We start from the raw sequence: 18,812 nt of genomic DNA, 5'->3' as shown, positions 1-18,812 counted from the left end.
ATAGAGAGATTTGTCTAAAGTTGGACAAGGAGGAAGCCCCTTCTTTTTTAGGGATGAGATAAAGAAAAGTGTGGTTAACCCTAAGGATCTAGCTAGGTTTGAAGAAGCTACGAATAGCTCTGACAAGCTCCTCCTTGATGATATCCCAACTAGCAGTGAAGAAACCCTTGCTAAAACCGTTAGGACCAGGGGCATGATTGGCCTTGTGGGAAAGGATGGTTTTAAGGATTTCGTCCTCAGAGGGAATAGATTCAACTCAAGGAGAGAGGAGGGAACAAATTTGTTGAGGAGACCGGGAGGGAGGGGGGAAGAGGAGGAGGAGGGAGGGGAGAAGAGGGAGGAGAAAAAGGAGACAACTTCCGTCTTGATGTCATGGACGGAAAGCAGAGGAGTGCCATCTTGAGCAAGGAGCATGGGAATGGAGTTAAGAGTTGGTGCGGACTTTCAGGGATCGGTGGAAATAAGCCGTGTTTGAATCACCAAGCTCAAGCCATTTCATGTGCAATTTTTGGCGAAGAAAACTCTCTGATTGGGAGGTGAGAGTAGATAGCTCATTGGAGAGCCTTTTCTCTTCTTCCGCCAAGAGGGGATTGAACATGTCCAATTGGAGACGGGACTGGACAAGAGAGAGGCTGGAACAGCATAAAGACACTTGGGAAGAGATGTTCCCAAAAGTAGAAGAGTTCCAAGCTTCTAGGGCTCCTTTAGTATTGCGAAGTTTGATCGCAAAGGAAAGGAGGCGAAGGGAGTGACAGTGGACAGGCTTATTCCAAGAGTCATGGATAATGGATATTAGGTGGGCTATACTGCTAGAGTAGACATTATGGAGGGTATTTTTGGTAAGAAAAATATTAAGGAGGATATTTTTGTTCAGTGAAAAGTATACCAAAAAATGGCAGTTTGTACTTTTATATTATCGTATGATATGATATGATAAGATGAACCAAAATTCAGGCTACAATTTCATTGGGTTTAGATAACGCGAGTATGTGAGGGATAAATTGGTGGAAAATATATGTTCGTCTGTTCTGATATTACTATCATAGGCTTTGACTCCTATGAATCACAAATTTGAATATTAGAATTTGTCTTTGATTTTTTGTCTAAATAAGTTTTGGAAGACTAGTCAAAATTTTGTTATGTGATTATCTTCTCGCAGGTGAAGCTTAATTTATTGCACTGTTTTTTTTGTTGGAGAATAAAAAATTCATTACTAAAACCCAAAGGCAGGGGATGAAGAAAGGGGGGGGGGAATACACAGGGGAAAGAGAAGGGGGAGGGGAGCTATACAAAACACAAGCCACAGGCCTAGGGAGGCTGGCTAGGAGAACGAAAGAGAAGAATCTAAGCCCCAGGTAACAACAATGTGCCTGTTCCTTGGGGAGTCTATAAGGAATCTATGGGGAAGCATATGAAGTCTAGAGCTAACATTAAAAAAAAAAAGATGGCTTTCCAAATCAGGTCAATGGACCAAGAGTTTGAAGTCCATCTACGAAGATTCCGTTCCATCCAGATGTGTGAGATTGCCCCCGAACACAAGCTTGCCAACAATGTCGCAAATAGAGCTACCAGAAAAGGACATATTGAGGGAAGGGGCCGTCTGCTTCGGGGCCAAATGGACTGCAGAGCTTTTTTCCAGATAGAGGAGGCTAGGGGGCAAGAAAAGAAAAGGTGATCAACGTCCTCAAAACCGTTCCAGCAAAGGATACAGGAGGGGGAGATAAGGATGTGGCGGTGAATGAGGAAGGCTTGGGTGGGGAGGCAAATGTTTAGGGTTCTCCAGACATTGAATGAGTGTCTAGGAATATGGCCCTTTGAACCAAACAAGATTGCGCCATATGGGCCATGGGGTCTAACAAAATCCCAAGCAGAGCGGGAGCTAAAAATACCATTGTGGGAGGGGAGCCAGGTTACTTTGTCTGCATCAGAGGGGTGGGGAGGGGGGAGGGGGGAGGGAGGCCCAGACCAAGTGAGACCGGGGGGGAAGGGGGATTGGGGGGCCTGGAGCCATGAGAGATAATTAATGAGACTGCACTGTTACTTTGGTGCTTGGCCATTTGTTAGGGGTCACCCTGAGCAGGTGGCATTGAACCTGCACCTACCTGAATCTACTCAGTTAAGTGCTCAAAAACAGAAACAGACTCAGTATGGGCAGTAGCTTCCTCCACTTGGACCTCTTCAAAGCACCGCCCAAAATAGAAAAGAAAGAGAAGATGAAAAGATGACAAGTCCTAAATTTGTTGACCAAAACGGATTTAGGAAAGTTGACTCCTTGAGGATAAATTGTTAGGTTCTTGTAGATGTTGATGCGCTATACCCGCTTCTGATTGACCATGAACCTGACTTAAATTGTAAACTTGCCATTTATATTGGCCTTTCTTGCAATCTGAATCATATCACCATAGAAATGCTTCCTGTGGCATCGTTGTGTTAGTCATTCTTGCAATTTAATTTTAGGCTCTAAGGTCTTTGATCACTTGATCAGCACTATGAGTGGTATGATCTTAGGAGTGATTGAGTGAATGAGTTCAGAAACTTGTGGTGACTTGACTCCTATACATTAACAGTGATGGGTTTCTAAAAGCCTAAAGGGTTGGGTTTCAGAAACTCAAATAACCAGAATTCAAGAACACTTAATTGCAATAGATCAGCTACTTAGATGATTCTGAAATTCTGATATGCAGTTATTAAAATAATAAGGAACAACTCTTCAAAAGATGGGGTCGATCCAATGTTTGGATCTCAAGAACCAGCATAGTTACGGAAACTTAAGATCCTAAAAATTAGGAACTCAGATAATGAATTGATAGAGGTGAGTTTCTGGACAACAATTCTTAGGCTATCCAGCATGATATCAAAACATCAAGTATATCCAATGGTTAGATTAGGAGTTGTGAATTTATCTTACTTGATGTAGGATGTCCAATTGATGAACGAGCTTAAACAACGCTGTAGACTTATGACAGATAGGACTTGAAGTGTAATATCAGGGATAAGCAGTGAACAACACTACTAATAAACCACAACAAATAATATGAGATGGCAAAAAGGATTTAATGGTTTAACAGGGTCAGAAAATTTTTGGACAGATTTCCAAAAATTTGGGACTCAATCAATCATCAAGTTAAATGCACCGCTTTCTCAATTTGAGAGAAATACAGGGAATGAGATGAGTTGAGCATTGATTAGTGCTTGTTCGCGAAGTGCCCTGACTACAGGAAGTGAAGGCGGAATGATCAAGGTTGGCTCGAGCGGTCGAAGACGCTGATGCTTGACAGCGCCTCACAACCCCCCTAAAGGTCAAAAGGTAATCATACGCCCCAACAAGGGAGGGGAAATACCAATTGGTAAGAACATCACCAACATGTGACGTTTCCAACGCTGACTTTTAGGGGCTTGACCTTTGATCCAAAAACTGAAACTGTGAGCAGGAGAAGTAAGATGGGAGAAATGGGCGTACGAAGGGAATTGAACCCGTGCATGGTGGATTCACAATCCACTGCCTTAATCCACTTGGATACCTCTGTCCCCCACTCTTTCTAAAAGATTCAATAGATTCAACTGAGAAAGACCTCTGGTTGATGAATCTGAGATCAAGACTGAAATCTCAGACATATTGACCCCGAAACCGAAGAGTTTTAATATATTGGGATACCAAAATAAATCAACAGTATTTTACTTGAAGGGTTAATGGAGGGGAAGAATGAGAAGATTTCTATCTAAAAAGAACTCTAAAGCAAAATACAAGTAAAAAAGATAAGAAGAGTTCTATCTAACAAGAACTCTAAAGCAAAATACAAGTAATTAAAAATAAGTAAATAAACAAATAAAACGCCTAAAAAAACAGGTGCCCCATGATTATGGTGGTTTGATGAACCATAGACTGAACCAAAAGTTGGTCAACTGAATCAACTCAGAACCGCAAGGCTGAGTTGCTAGTGAGTCAGCCTGTTTCTCATTTTTTCTTTTTCTTTGGTACTTTTTAAGGTACCTATGCTGCTGACATGCATCAACTGCCTCAGTCAGAATCAAACTCTGGAGGAATGACATTTGGCTAGGCTTGTGTTTTTTTTTTTTGATGGAAAAACAAAAGTTATATTACTAAACCAAAGGTAGATATACAGTATTCTTGGATTGAGCATACTTAGCAAGGTTCATGGCTATAGCCATACAAAAAGGGTCTCCTTGCTTTTCAAACACTATATCTTGGGCTGTGTCAGAGATATACACTAAATCCTTAATACAATACCAGGGCCAAGAAGATTTAGTTGGAGATGGAAGAATATCAGTGATGTGTGGATTGGAGCACCATACTTTTTTAACCTTCAACCCCATGCTAGCAGCATGATCTAGGCCTGTTCGAATACCAAAAATTTCAGGTTCCATATCATTAGTAGTACTTATATATCCTGCAACAAAAAAGGTAAATTTGCCATCTTTCAAAAAGATATTGGACCATCCTGCCTGACTTAGTCCAGGTATATAGTTTCCTGCACAGATTAAAACAATAATATTGAGCACAGGTAAGAAAAAGGAAGAAGGTACTAATAAATCCTCCACATTACTAACAATTACATCCTGGGATGAAACTGAGGGGGGGGGGGGGATAATTTTAAATCCACCAACCATTTGCAGATATGTTTCATAATCCAAATTGGATCAGGCTTTCCTGACCCATTGACAACTTTGTTTCTAGTTGCTCAAATAAAGAAGCAAGTAATAATAAAGAATTAAAGACACTGAAAAACCAGGTTAAAGTAAAATGCTAGGCAGAAATCTATCAGACTTTCATAAGCCAATGATTCGGTTCTCAGGCCCAGAGGTCCGGCCACCCATATGTGTTTAACCTAATCACATGATAAGAACAAATGCCAGGAGGATTCGATACAATTTCCACATAGAGCACAGGAAGAGTCGATCTGAAGCCATTTTGAGAGAGTAGCCCTGATTGGAAGTCCTGCATTTAGCAAACGCCAGAAGAAAAGTTTAAATTTTGGATGAATTTTGAGTTTCCAAAAGAAATTCCACCAAGATTTGATAAACAAATTAAGACCACAATTAGGAATAATTTCTCTAGCAGCCAGTTTAGTACTGAGGGTACCATTTTTGGCCCTAGTACACCACCATCTGAAAAAATTTTGATTTTTGATTTTTTTTTTTTTTGTTGGATTGGGGGGGGGGGGGGAGACAACTGAAGACCCAAGCCCAAACAGTCGAATGCTATGCCACCATATCATAAACCAAAACCGGATAAATCCTCTTTCTTTCAGATCATATTTCCTATCTGAAGGGTGGATAAATCTGTCCCAACTGCCCAGGGATAAATTTTATTCTGCTACTGTGAGTTATGTTGGACATCATGTCAAATTGACAATGCACCTCAGCAATTTGTTTTTTGTTGCTAGGGATCTGACCCCATCAATTGCTTCCCATTCAGAGTTGATTGGCTTTCATACCTGGTCAATCATGTAGATGCTATGCCATGAGTTGAATTGAGTTGATTTTTGTTTGCAGACTTTTTGGTGATCGGGTTATTAGAATTTTTAGCATAAGCAGTTTATTTCCAAATTCTTTCTTCTACTCCAGATTGATACTTTTCTTTCTTCTAGCCCAGACTGGTACTTTGTCTTGGATGGGAAGTCCTTTTTTTTTTAACTAATCTTTTATAGCTTTAATAAAGGATTGAGTTCACTTGTTAAATAATTGAAATATTGGAGATTTTGAGAGGCTATCTTGCCGATATTTATATAGTGGATAATATCCCAGTTGGGGCTGTGAGGTTGTATTTCAGTGCAGCTACATGCCCAAGCTGCAGAAATCAAAAGAAAACACACCCAAAGGGTTGGTGACTTGGTGGGGGGGGGGGGGGAGCAACTTGGAGGATTGATAATGGTCAGACAGATCACCTGTCTGCAATCCTGATTCATTCTCTGAAAAACATGCCTCTCTCCAAGAACCCTCCAAGGTTTCCATCTAGGATGGTAAGAATTGACATATTTTTTTCACAGCATCAATAACGTATGTCAAATCCACCTGAAGCTCCAAGATTTATGTGGAGAGGACTTAGCATTGTGCAAGCTATTATTACAATGATTAAATGATTTATTTTGAAGTCTTGGAGATCATAACCTATTGTTGACTTGAACCGAGAATGGGTGAATGGCTTGAATGATCTATGAGATCAGTCAAACTCTCTATTTATAATAATAAAAGAGATAACAAGGGGAACACACTATTCACTACACTGTTCACGTGAATAGTATCACATCCCTAATTACATTTCTACCCTTGCTCATAAATACATAAATAAAGAATAAATAAAACACCCAAAAGACCAGAATACCCCCACGGTATTCTGGATTACATATTCCAACACTCCCCCTCAAGCTGGATTATACAAATAAGAGAAGAAAGAAAAACCAGCTTGAACTAAAAAGAAAAAAATAACTCCATAATAATGCTAACACTCCCCTCAAGTTGGTGCATACAAGGTACTAATGCCCAACTTGAACAAAATGGGAAGAAACTAAGTTGCGGCAGAATCCAGCTTGACAGATGAATGCAGCTCCCAAATAAACCTTCAAGAACTTTAAATATAGATCTTCAAAAACTGGGCGACTTGATGACGCAAAAAAAGGCAGCTTTCACCAATCTTCTATAGCTATCCAGTGATGAATCTCTGACTGATAATCTTGAAGACAAGCAACTAGGGCAACAAGCAGTGGAAACAAATGAATCAGGCAACAGAAAAGATCAACCCAACTGTAGAACCTCATATAGGCAGGCAATAACCAAACATCTTCAATACTCTTCATCTCCCCCTTACGGCAAATTCAACCCAATAAAGAAGGGTTCCCAATAGCAATGGTGGAAACAATGATCTTCTATGTTTTGCACCAAGTATTCATGCAAGTTTTGCTTCTACAATGTCTGCAGGTGTACTGTACATAATCTCCCCCTCATGTGTAGTAGTACACGCGGACATAACAGAGATAATGTAAGAGATAAGGCAAAAATATAATATTCCAGAATTTTCCAAAAGGTGCTAAAGGAATGGAAAAGGAAGAAATGGCATTTTAGAGAATACCATTATCGTCCAAAGTGGTTATGGGTATATGCCAAAGGTATGTTAGGGGAGGTGGTCAAGTGAAAAAAAAAGTTGTGGGATAATGAATTATGGAGAAAAACAATGCAACATAGAAATTGTCCACCATCTTCAAACAATCAAACAAACTCCTTAGATGGAAACTCTTGCAGGGGAGAAACACCGAACTCCAATATTCACATCTCATAAGTATACAGATCTGATTTGAAGTAAGGAAAAGCTCCAATCTTCAAGGCTTGATCAATCTTCAAACAAGGAAGAACAAGTGTGCAAAAACTCCAATTTATAAACTCCCTCATGCTAAATAGAACTGACGAAGATATCTGGACAGAATTGATGTAATAAACTTCAACAAAAAACTTGGATCAGATCTGAATTAGTAAACACTGCTAGGAACAAGCTCCAAAGTAAGCCGGATATGAAGTAGTAGAAGAGCTTCACACAACTGAATAGGTTTGTAGTTGCAACCAATAACCATGGAACAATGCTGTTGTAATCCCAAATAAGCTGATCTCCAAGGTAGTAAATTCGAGTCTTCAACAATGAATGAAATTTGAACTCCAATAGTAGGATATTCAGACTCAATAATAAGACAGCAGTAGTCCTCATAAAGGCAGCAGTAACATGTAAACCAGTCATGCTTATAGAAGCCAATCAATAAAGCAAGGTATGTAGTAAAGCTTGATAGAACCAGCAAGTATAAATTAATTAACCCAACAGATCCATAGGTAGTTGAAGCAGCCAGCCACATAGGAACAAGTAAAAGAATAGGTTGAAATCGAGCCATAAGTGTGAACCTGAATTTTTTTTCAAAATAAATCCATGAATGATGCTGAAACTTGGGTCGAGTACTCCTCTAATGGTTATAAAACTCTCCTCAAAATATCAGTAAGAGAGGACTGCCTTAACCCTTAGATCGATTATAGTCAGGGTTTTGTAAAAAACCTGAAAGTTGAGATCAATTGTAGGGAAAGGGGGCTTCATAAAAGAGATGATGACTTGTCAAAGATTGTTGATGGTGTGTAATAGATGCTGTCCAGAGCTGCTTGAATGGATCTCCAATACGAATAACCAACCTCTTTTTTTGATTGAGACTTGATCTTCAAGAGGGAGAAACATAAAAAAAATGCAGAAAAATAGGGCAACAACTATCTTGTGTAATGTAACTTCTTCAAGCCATGAATAGTTGAAGTAGAATGTCCCTCTTGATGGTAGAAACACCTCCAAAAAAACTCCAGCAACAGCAATCAACCCTAACCCTAAAATCGATGTGTCAGGGTTTTGTGAAACCCTGAAAAGGAGGATCGATTGGGGTTAGGGGTCTTCAAACACTTGGAAAGAGGCTAAGACTGAGGTCGAGTGGTCCTTGTAGTTGGAATAATCATCCCTAAAAAAAATCAGGAAAAACTAAAACCTGTAACCCTTATTTCGATTGGAGTCAGGGTTTTAGTAGGTAACCAAATTAGCAGGTTAAGAAAGTTTTCCTATAGAAACAAATCCATCCATCAGAAAGGGTCCAAATTTAGGTCGAGTATGGCTTGTAGTAGTAGGGAATCAGCCCCAAAAAATTAGCTGCATCTGAAAAGGGAAACCCTAAAATCAATTGGAGTTGAGATTGATTAGGGTAGGGGCCGGAAAGGTTAATGAAAGATGGAGAAATAGAAAAAAGGGAAGGAAGTCAATGGAATAGGGTAGGAAGGTGCTGGAAAAGAGAGCAAAGGGAGCTCCAATAGTGGAAGGTCAGCCTTCAATAGTGATAGGAAGTTGATCTCCAAAAAATTCTGGAAAGCTCCAATTCTCAAAGATGGTTCCAGCAGAATTTTAATGGAAAAAAGAGATTGAATGGAGGAGGGCAGCAACTAAATCATTGGTTAAGGTTTTCACGTCATTAGTGCTGCCCCCTTACAAGGATGAGAAGAAGAAAACCAGAAGGAGGAGAAGCCGAGAAAGAGAGAAGGAAGAAGTTGATTGGAGAGAAGGAGTAGGGTTTTTTTCCTCTTTTTCTAACCTAGATCAGACCAGCTCTGATACCATGTTGACTTGAACCGAGAATGGGTGAATGGCTTGAATGATCTATGAGATCAGTCAAGCTCTCTATTTATAATAATAAAAGAGATAACAAGGGGAAAACAGTATTCACGACACTGTTCACGTGAACAGTGTCACATCCCTAATTACATTTCTACCCTTGCTCATAAATACATAAATAAAAAATAAATAAAACACCCAAAAGACTAGAATACCCCCACGGTATTCTGGATTACATATTCCAACACCTATATTTGTGTATCCATTCACACTGAGGTTTAGTAAAGTAAGGTGTTTATGATAGATATAATGCCCGTTCATGATGAGTGAAATCAAACATAACTTACCACAATAGCAAACGTGGCCGTGGGTGGTCCATATGATTGATTAGGAAGCATATAAGAGATTTATATACACTTTGACAGAAATGTATCCCAATAAACAAAAGCAAAGAGGAAGAGGGATAGAAGATAAAAGGCATATTTCTCTGTTAGCTGACATAACGTTCAAGATCTTTGATGTTGTTTGCCTCTTTTGTTTTTCCTGGGGGTGGAGTTAGTGGGCAGGGGGAGGACATCTTCGCTGTATGGTGGAGGTGATCAGTCCCCTTGACTGGTTAATTGATGGAATGTCATTATTGATTTTGTGACATGAGAAAATTTGGCTCCTCCTAGCTGCAATAGTGTTCAATTTCTCTTGCTTACATGTTGAGTTGTTGATGGCCACCACATCTCAAATTTGAGCCTATTCATGCCTTAGTATGACTTAATGTACGCTCTGCAGTCTTTTATGTTGATCTGATTTATTACTGTTGAGTTATGTAACCCGATAAGGGTATTTTGGGTATTTTTTTTTTCTGTTTTTTTCCCAATAACTAGTATAGTCGGCTATGTAGGGATTTACTTGTAATTCTTCCACTCTCATTGAAAGTTATAAATAAAGGTGCTTAGTGATCACATTGATCATTCAAGCCATTCACTAAATTCTGTTTTGTTAACATGGCATCAGAGCCAAATTTTTCTCTGATCTAAGTTTTCAAATCCCACCACCCTCCCATTGTTTTTTCTGCCCTCTCTTTCCCTCTATCTTTTCTCTCCTTTTCTTCTTGGTTCTCATCCTTCACCTTAGGGCAGCACTAATGAGGTGATCATATGATCTAGCTGCTACCCTCAAACCTACCTCTTCTTTCCATGACCTAACCATTAATTTTGCTCAATAGTTGTTGCCACAATTGTCTGCGATATTGGAGTTCTCCCTGTTTTGAAGATCAAGCCTCTATCACTTTTGAAGGTTGATTTTCCTCTTGTTGGAGATTTATCTGCAATCTTGACCAACATCTATGCCAGCTCTACTACAATTTTTTGAAGCCCTCTAACCTAAATTGATCTCCACTTTAGAAAACCCTAACACCTATTGATTTTTGGGTTAGGGCTGTTCACTGTTGCTGTTTTTCTTTAGAGGAGTTTTCTTCATACAAAAGGCCCACTCGACATTAATCTCAACAAGGTTTTCTGGGTTTTTTTGCAAACTTCAGATTTCCTTTTATTTGGATCGATTTCTCCCAATATCGATTCCAGGGTTTCTGGTTCTTCCTGGCTGGCTGCATCAATTCCTTGCTTGTTCGATTTATTATTTGGCTGCCACCATGACAGGCTCAGATTCTTCTTCTGCAACTTCTGGGATTGATGAACAGACCCGGACTGAATTTCTCCCTCTTGCTGCTCCTTTCAAGCTCGATGGCACCAATTACCTCATGTGGTCTAGGTCTACCTATTTGACCACTGCTGGTAGAGGGCTTACTGGACATATTGTTGGGAGTACCCCTATGTCAGCTGAACGTGGTTCTATCCAAGACCGATGGGTGTCCCATGATGCTATGGTGATGTCCTATTTGATCCACTCTATGCAACCTGACCTCTCCAGCAACTACTTATTACTGGAAACAGCCCATCAAATATGGAGTGCTGCCAAGGAGACTTATGGGCAGGTAGGGAATGATGCTCAGGTGTATGAGATTCGCAAGAAGGTTTATGACACTACTCAAAAGGAGCTGTCCGTTTCTAAATATTATGCTGCCCTCAAGAATTTATGGCAGCAATTGGATCATTACTCAGATTTTTAGCCCTCTATTGCTACTGATATTGCTGCCTTTCGCAAACACATCGACAACATACAGAGGAGACTCGTAGGGCTCCTATGTTGCACAATCCTATTGTTGATCGGTCTGCCTTACAAGCTGGTTCCCCTTCTACTTCTATTACCATTACTGATGGTAGTAATGCTGCCTCCAAAGAGCGGGCTGTAAAGTGTGAACACTGCAACAAGCCCTATCACACTAAGGCTCAATGCTGGAAATTACATGGAAGCCTGTTGACTTTGAGGCGAAACGTGGTCGTGGGAAGCCCAAACCCAAGGCTAATCATACTAAATTTGCTGCTGCTGCTGCTGCTGCCCCTTCTACAGACATTGGTCTCACTCCGGATGAACTTTTGGCTTTCCGTCGCATGCTACAGGCCTCTTCCGCTGCACCTACAATGGCTTCTGCACCTGCTGCCCCTTCTGATTCTCAGTTTGCTTCAGGTATTCCAGTCGGTAGTCATTGTGCATCGGCTGTCTCCAGTCCTTGAATTAGCAACTCCGGTGCTACTGACCACATGACTGGCTCCTCCCATGTGTTTCACCAATATTCTCCCTCTTCTGGAAAGACACTATTCGAGTGGATAATGGTTCTCTTTCTCCTATTAATGGAAAGGGTTCCATTCGTTGCTCTTACCCTTACATTTAATTCTGTTTTGCATGTTCCCTCTTTTTCTACTAATTTTCTTTCAATTAGTAGTCTTACCAAAGATTTAAATGGCAAAATAGCTTTTTTCCCTTCTCATTGTGTCATTTAGGATCTGGTGAAAGGGCACACGATTGGGGGTGGTAAGGTACATGGTGGCCTCTACTTACTCGACACGGGTCGGACTTCTCTTCCGCCAGCTTCATCTCTAGCTCATCAGTTACATTCAGCCACTTTTCTTGATCTCCATCTATGGCATTGTCGACTTGGCCATCCTCCACTTAGAACTTTAGCTTTTTTATTTCCTTAGTTAGTCAAAGATTGTAAAACGGATGAGTTTTTATGTGAGGCCTGTGTTTTGGCCAAACAGGCTCGTTCCAGTTATTCTCCTTTGAATAAAAGAAGTGTTTCTCCCTTTGCTTTAGTTCATACTGATGTGTGGGGCCCTGCCCGTTGTGTTTCCATTTCTGGCCATAGATGGTTTGTTTTTTATTGACTGCTTTACTCGGACCACTTGGATATACATGATGCAGCACAAAAGTGAGGTTTTTCGTTGTTTTCAGCTGTTTCATCATATGGTTCAGACCCAATTCAATGCCATCTTAAAAATTCTGCAGAGTGATAATGGCAGAGAATACTTGGAGGGTTAGTTCCTAAATTAGTTCGCTGAAAATGGAATCATTCATTAGACCAGTTGTGTTGACACTCCGGCCCAGAATGGAGTGGCTGAAAGAAAGAATCAGCATCTTCTGGAAGTAGCTCGGGCCATTATGTTTGCACGGCAGGTCCCTTCTCAATACTGGAGTGATGCTAGCCTTACTGCTGCCTACCTCATAAACCAGATGCCTACCCGTGTACTTGATGGTCGTGCACCTATTGACATTCTCCAGGGTTGTTCTTATGTGGTGCCCCCAAAAATATTTGGTTGTGTTTGTTATGTTCGCAACCATCATCCTCATGGCAAGCTCGATCCTCAAAACATTCAGTGTATTTTTTTAGGCTACTCCGCCACCCAGTAAGGATACAAGTGTTATCACCCGCCCAATCGGCGTACTCTGGTTACTATGGATATTGTCTTCCATGAATCCCTGACATATTATTCTCAGCCATCTTTTCAGGGGGAGCATGATCTAGGTTTTGAAGATGTGCCTACTATTCTACCGGTTCCTATTTAGGGGGAGCCTTCTCCTCCAGACCCTTCAATGTCAGCCCCTAGTTTGGTTCCTATTTAAGGGGAGCGTAGACCTGTCAGTCAGATTCTTGTTGATATAGTCTATACCCGGAAGTATAAGGAGCAAGTTGAGACTACCACTGCTGTACCTCTTCTCCAATCGTCAGAACTTGATCCAGATCCAGACTCTGCTACACCTTCTGGTAAGGATCCTTCTTTTGACTTACCTATTGCTGTTCATAAAGGCATTAGGTCTTGTACCCAACTTCCCATCTCCAATGTTGTTTCCAATGATTTTTTGTCTCCTTCCTATCGTGCATTTGTGTCTTCTCTTTCCTCTGTTTCTATTCCTCAGAAGTGGCAGCAGGCGATTGCAGATTTAAAGTGGAAATAACCATGATGGAAGAGATGAAGGCCTTATCCAAAAATGAGACGTGGGAGCTAGTGGTTCTTCCTCCGAGCAAGAAACCAGTCGGCTGTAAATGGGTGTTTGTTGTCAAGCAGAAGGTGGACGGGACAGTAGATAGATACAAGGCTAGACTTGTGGCCAAGGGTTTTACTCAGACTTATGGGATCGACTATCAGGAGACATTTGTCCCAGTTGCAAAATTGAATACTATTCGGGTTTTACTGTCATATGCTTTCAATCTAGGCTGAGATTTGCAACAATTGGACGTAAAAAATGCATTTTTTCATGGAGAGCTGGAAGAGGAAGTTTATGTGGAGATTCCTCCAGGTTTTTCTTGTGACAAGACTCATGGGAAAGTTTGCAGGCTAAAGTAGGCGTTATATGGGCTGAAGCAATCTCCTCGGGCTTGGTTTGGCAGGCTCTATGAAGCAATGATCTTTGTAGGATACAAACAGAGTAATGCTGATCACACCTTGTTCATCAAGCGAAATGGAGATAAGATCACCCTTCTTATAGTCTATGTCAATGACATACTTCTGACTGATAATGATGCAGGAAGTTCTCACTTGAAGACTTTCTTGGGACAAGAATTTGAAATAAAAGATCTAGGACAACTAAGGTACTTCCTTGGGATTGAAGTTTCCCGTTCTCCCAAAGGCATTTCTCTCTCCCAAAGAAAGTATGTTCTAGACCTACTCTCAGAGACTGGTTTGTTAGGATGTCATCCTTGTGAAACTCCTTTGGAAGCTACTACTCGTCTGCAAGAGAAGGATGGTGATCGGGTTGATAAAGGTCGATATCAACGGTTGGTGGGAAATTTGATTTATCTCTCCCACACTAGACCGAACATTGTATTTGTAGTAAGTTTGGTCAGTCAGTTCATGCATGATCTCGACTCCACTCATATGGCTGTTGTTCTTCATATTCTCCATTACTTGAAGTCAGCTCCAGGAAAAGGGATTCTCCTGTCTCCGCATGATCATCTTCGTATTGAGGCTTACACTGATGCTGACTGGGGTAGTAATCCTGACAGGAAATCTACTTCAGGTTATTGTACATTTGTAGGAGGTAATATTGTCACGTGGCATAATAAAAAACCAAAATGTTGTGGCAAGATCCAGTACTGAAGCAGAATTCCATGTTATGGCCCAAGGCATTTGTGAGTTATTGTAGCTTCAAAATTTACTCCAAGATCTTAGTGCAATAACATCATCTTTTACATCATCCAATACTCTTCATGGCTATAGACGATTACAAAATCTAAGAAAACTCATCTTTTATAACAATTTCAATTTAATGCACTTGTTTGGTTATACATTATTCACCATTTTAGTGTTTATGCATGACACTTGTTATATATTGCTTATTTATATTATTTTTGTTCCAAAAGTGTATTTCCATGTGTATCTTGACCATTTCTATGTGTATCTGTATTATTCGATACGTATCTTTGATATGATACGCTACGCTATGCTACGATAGGTCTCTAAAAATCACCCGGCCTATACGATACCTGATACCAATACTTTAAACCTTGCCGAGTAGTATTTTTTGAAGAATAACAACAGAATCTGATAACTCACCTAGAGATTGGATCAATTAGAGAAGAGAGAAAACCCTGCGATGTTGCTGTAGAGTAGAAAACTTATATTTCTTCAAATAAACTTCAATTTTCAGAAAGCATCTATGGAATGGATAGAAATCCTCAAGAAGAAATTGCAGAATTGGTCTTCAAAACATTGCTGCAGGCTGAGAAGAATCTTCTCCAATCGATCTTAACTTTAGATATAAGAGAACCCTAGTTTTCAATTGAAAACTCCATCTAGGGTTACACTGTATTAATATGCAGCATAGGGTGCTGCACCCCTTTAAGAGAAACTGAGTGAAGAAACTCTCAAATCAGAATCGATGAGGACAACCAGTTTAAAGCTTGTGCTCTCATACCATGTAGCGAGAACACCTGTTAGAAAACCAGAATCGACAGATGGGAGAGAAGAAGATGAGGAGAAGAATGGAAAGGTAAGAAGAGAACTGTCAAATATGACAGCCTCTCACACAATACTTGTATTTATAATACCAAATTGCAATAAGAAAGAGAATTCCTAATCACAATAGGAATTCCTAATCATGATAGGATTCCAAGTTACAATAGGAAAATAAGGAAGAAATAAAACTAGAACTAGAACTAATAATTCAGACTAGAACTAGGACTAGGACAGATTCATAATCAAACTAGGAGTCACAAGAGGAGGAGAGGAATCTCGAGAATATCGAGATATCCTCTTCTCCCTGGACCCGATATACTTCAACAGGCACAAAATAGTGCGCCTTGCTATAAACCTCTATGTCCCTTAATAATTTTACTTTGGTTGAAACAATCTCTGTATTTCAAAATTTTACGTTTTTTTAATTGCACCCGTTTTATGTTGAAACAAATGGAGCTAGGGAAAAATCTATTAGCTTTTTAGGGTCTAGAATATGGTAAGACTAAAAGTCAAGAGCAAATTGGGGCTTTTTTTTTAAAAAAAAAAAATCTCGAAACTTACCTGGGACTCGGGCCAGCCCCTAAGACTTTATTAATATCCAGAAAATAAATAAAGAATGCTAGGGGGGGACGTACAACCTTACCCTAACCCAAAGGAGCAAACTCACTCACCTAATCTCTGGATCCATCCCATACATTCATGAGGAAAGAATTTAAACAAAAAACCTATTTCCTTAGGACTGGTAGGCCAGCCCTGTCCTCCCAAACAATACGCTGCAAGTCACCCGGCAGATGACTGCCAGTGTGGTAAACAGTAGAAGAGCTAGTGTCACAAGCAAGGTTGGCCATCCAATCAGTTGCCCTGTTACTTTCCCTGTAAACAAAAGAAACCAAAGCCCTAGTAGAACCAATTAAGGCCATGACTTCCTGGAAGCAGTACCAACCCCTCCACAGGTTACATCTCTTGAGATTGACCATTCTAACTGTGGAAGCAGAGTCTGAATTAATCACCCCATCAGCAAGACCCAACTCCTGGCACAAATTCAACCCATTCCTCAAAGCTCTCAACTCTGCCATTGAATTTGTGCACTCACCATAGAAGCTTGAAAAGGCTGCCAAAACAACACCCTTCCTGTCCCTGATAACACCTCCACCCCCACCAATTCTTGGATTGCCTCTACAAACTCCATCCACATTAAGCTTCACTGAGACGAAAGGTGGGCACCAATAAATAGGGACAGGACTTCTCAACCTGGTTGGAGGAGGCGATAAACCAAAAACCTGCAGAATTAAGTCATCTCTAGTGGAAGAACGCCCAATCTTAGAGGGGTATGAAAGCCCTCTCACCCAGAGCTTAACGCTTTCAACAATAGCACCTACAGACTGCATTCTTTCCCCATGTCTTCTATTATTCCTTTCCTTCCAGAGTTCCCAAACAATCAGAGATGGTAAAAGCCCTGTAATATAGGCACTTAGGTTGTTACTACCCGCCGACCCATGCTATAGAAACATACGACTTCTGATGTCTTGTGATGACAACAAAACAATATCAAAGACACGTGAGAAGAAGCTCCAAATCTTTGTTGCAGTGCCTCCAGCAACGAGGCAATGGTCAGTAGTTTCCCTCCTAGGATTCTAACAACAGCTGCACTTGGAAGCCAGGGGAATGCCTACAGGCATTAAGGAGTCGTCAGTGAGAATCTTCCCATTAAGAAGCTGCCAGGTAAAAAAGGCTATCTTCGTGGGTAGAGTTTGGTTCCAGACCCATCTAGCGTAGGGAACCTCAGGCGACCAGGACCGTACTTCATTCCAGACCGATTTAGCAGTGAAGCAACCATCACTAGCGACAGTCCACACAATAGCATCATCCTTCTCTGACAAGGCAAAACCATTTTGAAGGATAATTTGCCTAACTTCCTCCGAGTCAATCCGATTCAACAAACCCTGCCTCCAAGAGCCATCTTCATCCACAGCATCCCTGACACGCAAAGTTGTGTCAATGGATAGGGCGTTGTCCACATAATCAATCAACGGGCCAACCCCCATTTAGTTATCTAACCAGAAAACAATATTTCCAGAGCCAAGTAGCCATTGTGATTTGTCTAGCATGAATTCTTTAAGCGCCAGGGCGTTTCTCCAAGATTTTGAACCTAGCCCACTTGACTCTGCCAAAGTCACATGATTACCTTTGAAGACCTTAGCCCTGAAAAAAGGACTCCACAGCGAGTTTTCAGCGAGGACCCTCCATAAACCTTTGAGCCTTAGAGAGAGTCCAAAATCCTCCAACAGCCTAACCCCCAGCCCTCCCTCTTCCGGAGGCCTGCAAATCTTCTTCCAATGCACCCAGTGCCCGCGCTTTCCCCACTCCGAACTCCCCCAAAGGAAATCAGCAAAAATGCCATAGATTCTTCTTAGGACAGCCTTGGGCGGCTCCAAAGTGGCAAGAACATGGATGGGGATGGTGGCAAATTGGGGCTTATATCTATGGTAGTTGCCCATTTCTATGCAAAGGAGCATATGTGAATGACAATTCACTGTCATAATTTTATTATTGTGATGAGATCCTTTGTGTAAAATTGTATATCATGATTGCTAGAATGCTGCAGTTTCACAGTTACAGGTTGCATTGTACACTTGGTGATGTTGATTCGAGACAAGCCATAATGCCATGACAAGATACTATATGCCACTACCAATGCTAGATGGCAGAAGATTTCCTCATCTAAATGGGAAAGATGACTCTTTGGTTGCTACTGCCAACTTTTCTATCGATGTATTTTTCACTTGTGTAATTGGAAAAAATTGTATTGTTTGTTACTACTCATCAAAATAAATGAATGAATAAGTAGATAGAAGTATGCTGTTAATTATTGATTTGTATTTTATAAGAAAAAATAATGTGTTCATTTCTCACCATGGTGGTGTGTGCTTTCAGGTTGTTGGAGCATTCGAGTTACAGTTAGATGAGGGATGTATACGGCATAGTATAGATAGAGGTGCTCCTATTTCTTCAGTTTGTTTCTGGACTCTCATCTCCTTAGGTTTTCTAAATCAAATTTGTCAATCATGATTCTCTTTCACATTTGAGACCTGTTCATTTCAGATTTGTGGATTCATATTAGGGAAGTAATACTACTTCAGGATCCATATGGCCTTCCTGGTTCCCAAGGATGCAAATGAGACAAACCAGTTCATGAGACAAACTGAACCTCAACCCAAAAAGCTTGTGTGCTGAACCTGATTATCAAACTAGGGTATCAAGGCCCTCCCACATGAGCTTTGGGGTACTTGTCTTGACGAGCCTTAAATTATTTGTGGATGTCTCTACAAAAG

General features: G+C 40.6%; 1 protein-coding gene across 1 annotated transcript in view; it reads left to right on the top strand.

The window, feature by feature from the left end:
* The window catches only part of LOC122662587 (PI-PLC X domain-containing protein At5g67130-like), a 35,456-nt gene extending 16,897 nt beyond the window's left edge, over positions 1 to 18,559 (top strand). The window contains exon 9 of the mRNA XM_043858253.1: positions 18,415 to 18,559. The gene's annotated coding sequence lies outside the window, so the exon portion shown is untranslated. The remainder of the gene's footprint in view (positions 1 to 18,414) is intronic.
* Positions 18,560 to 18,812: the final 253 nt, after the last annotated feature.

This window comes from Telopea speciosissima, chromosome 5 (assembly GCF_018873765.1).
Source record: "Telopea speciosissima isolate NSW1024214 ecotype Mountain lineage chromosome 5, Tspe_v1, whole genome shotgun sequence".
NCBI lineage: Eukaryota > Viridiplantae > Streptophyta > Magnoliopsida > Proteales > Proteaceae > Telopea > Telopea speciosissima.
The sequence above is the reverse complement of the archived record's forward strand: the minus strand, read 5'-3'. Positions and strand labels throughout refer to the sequence as shown.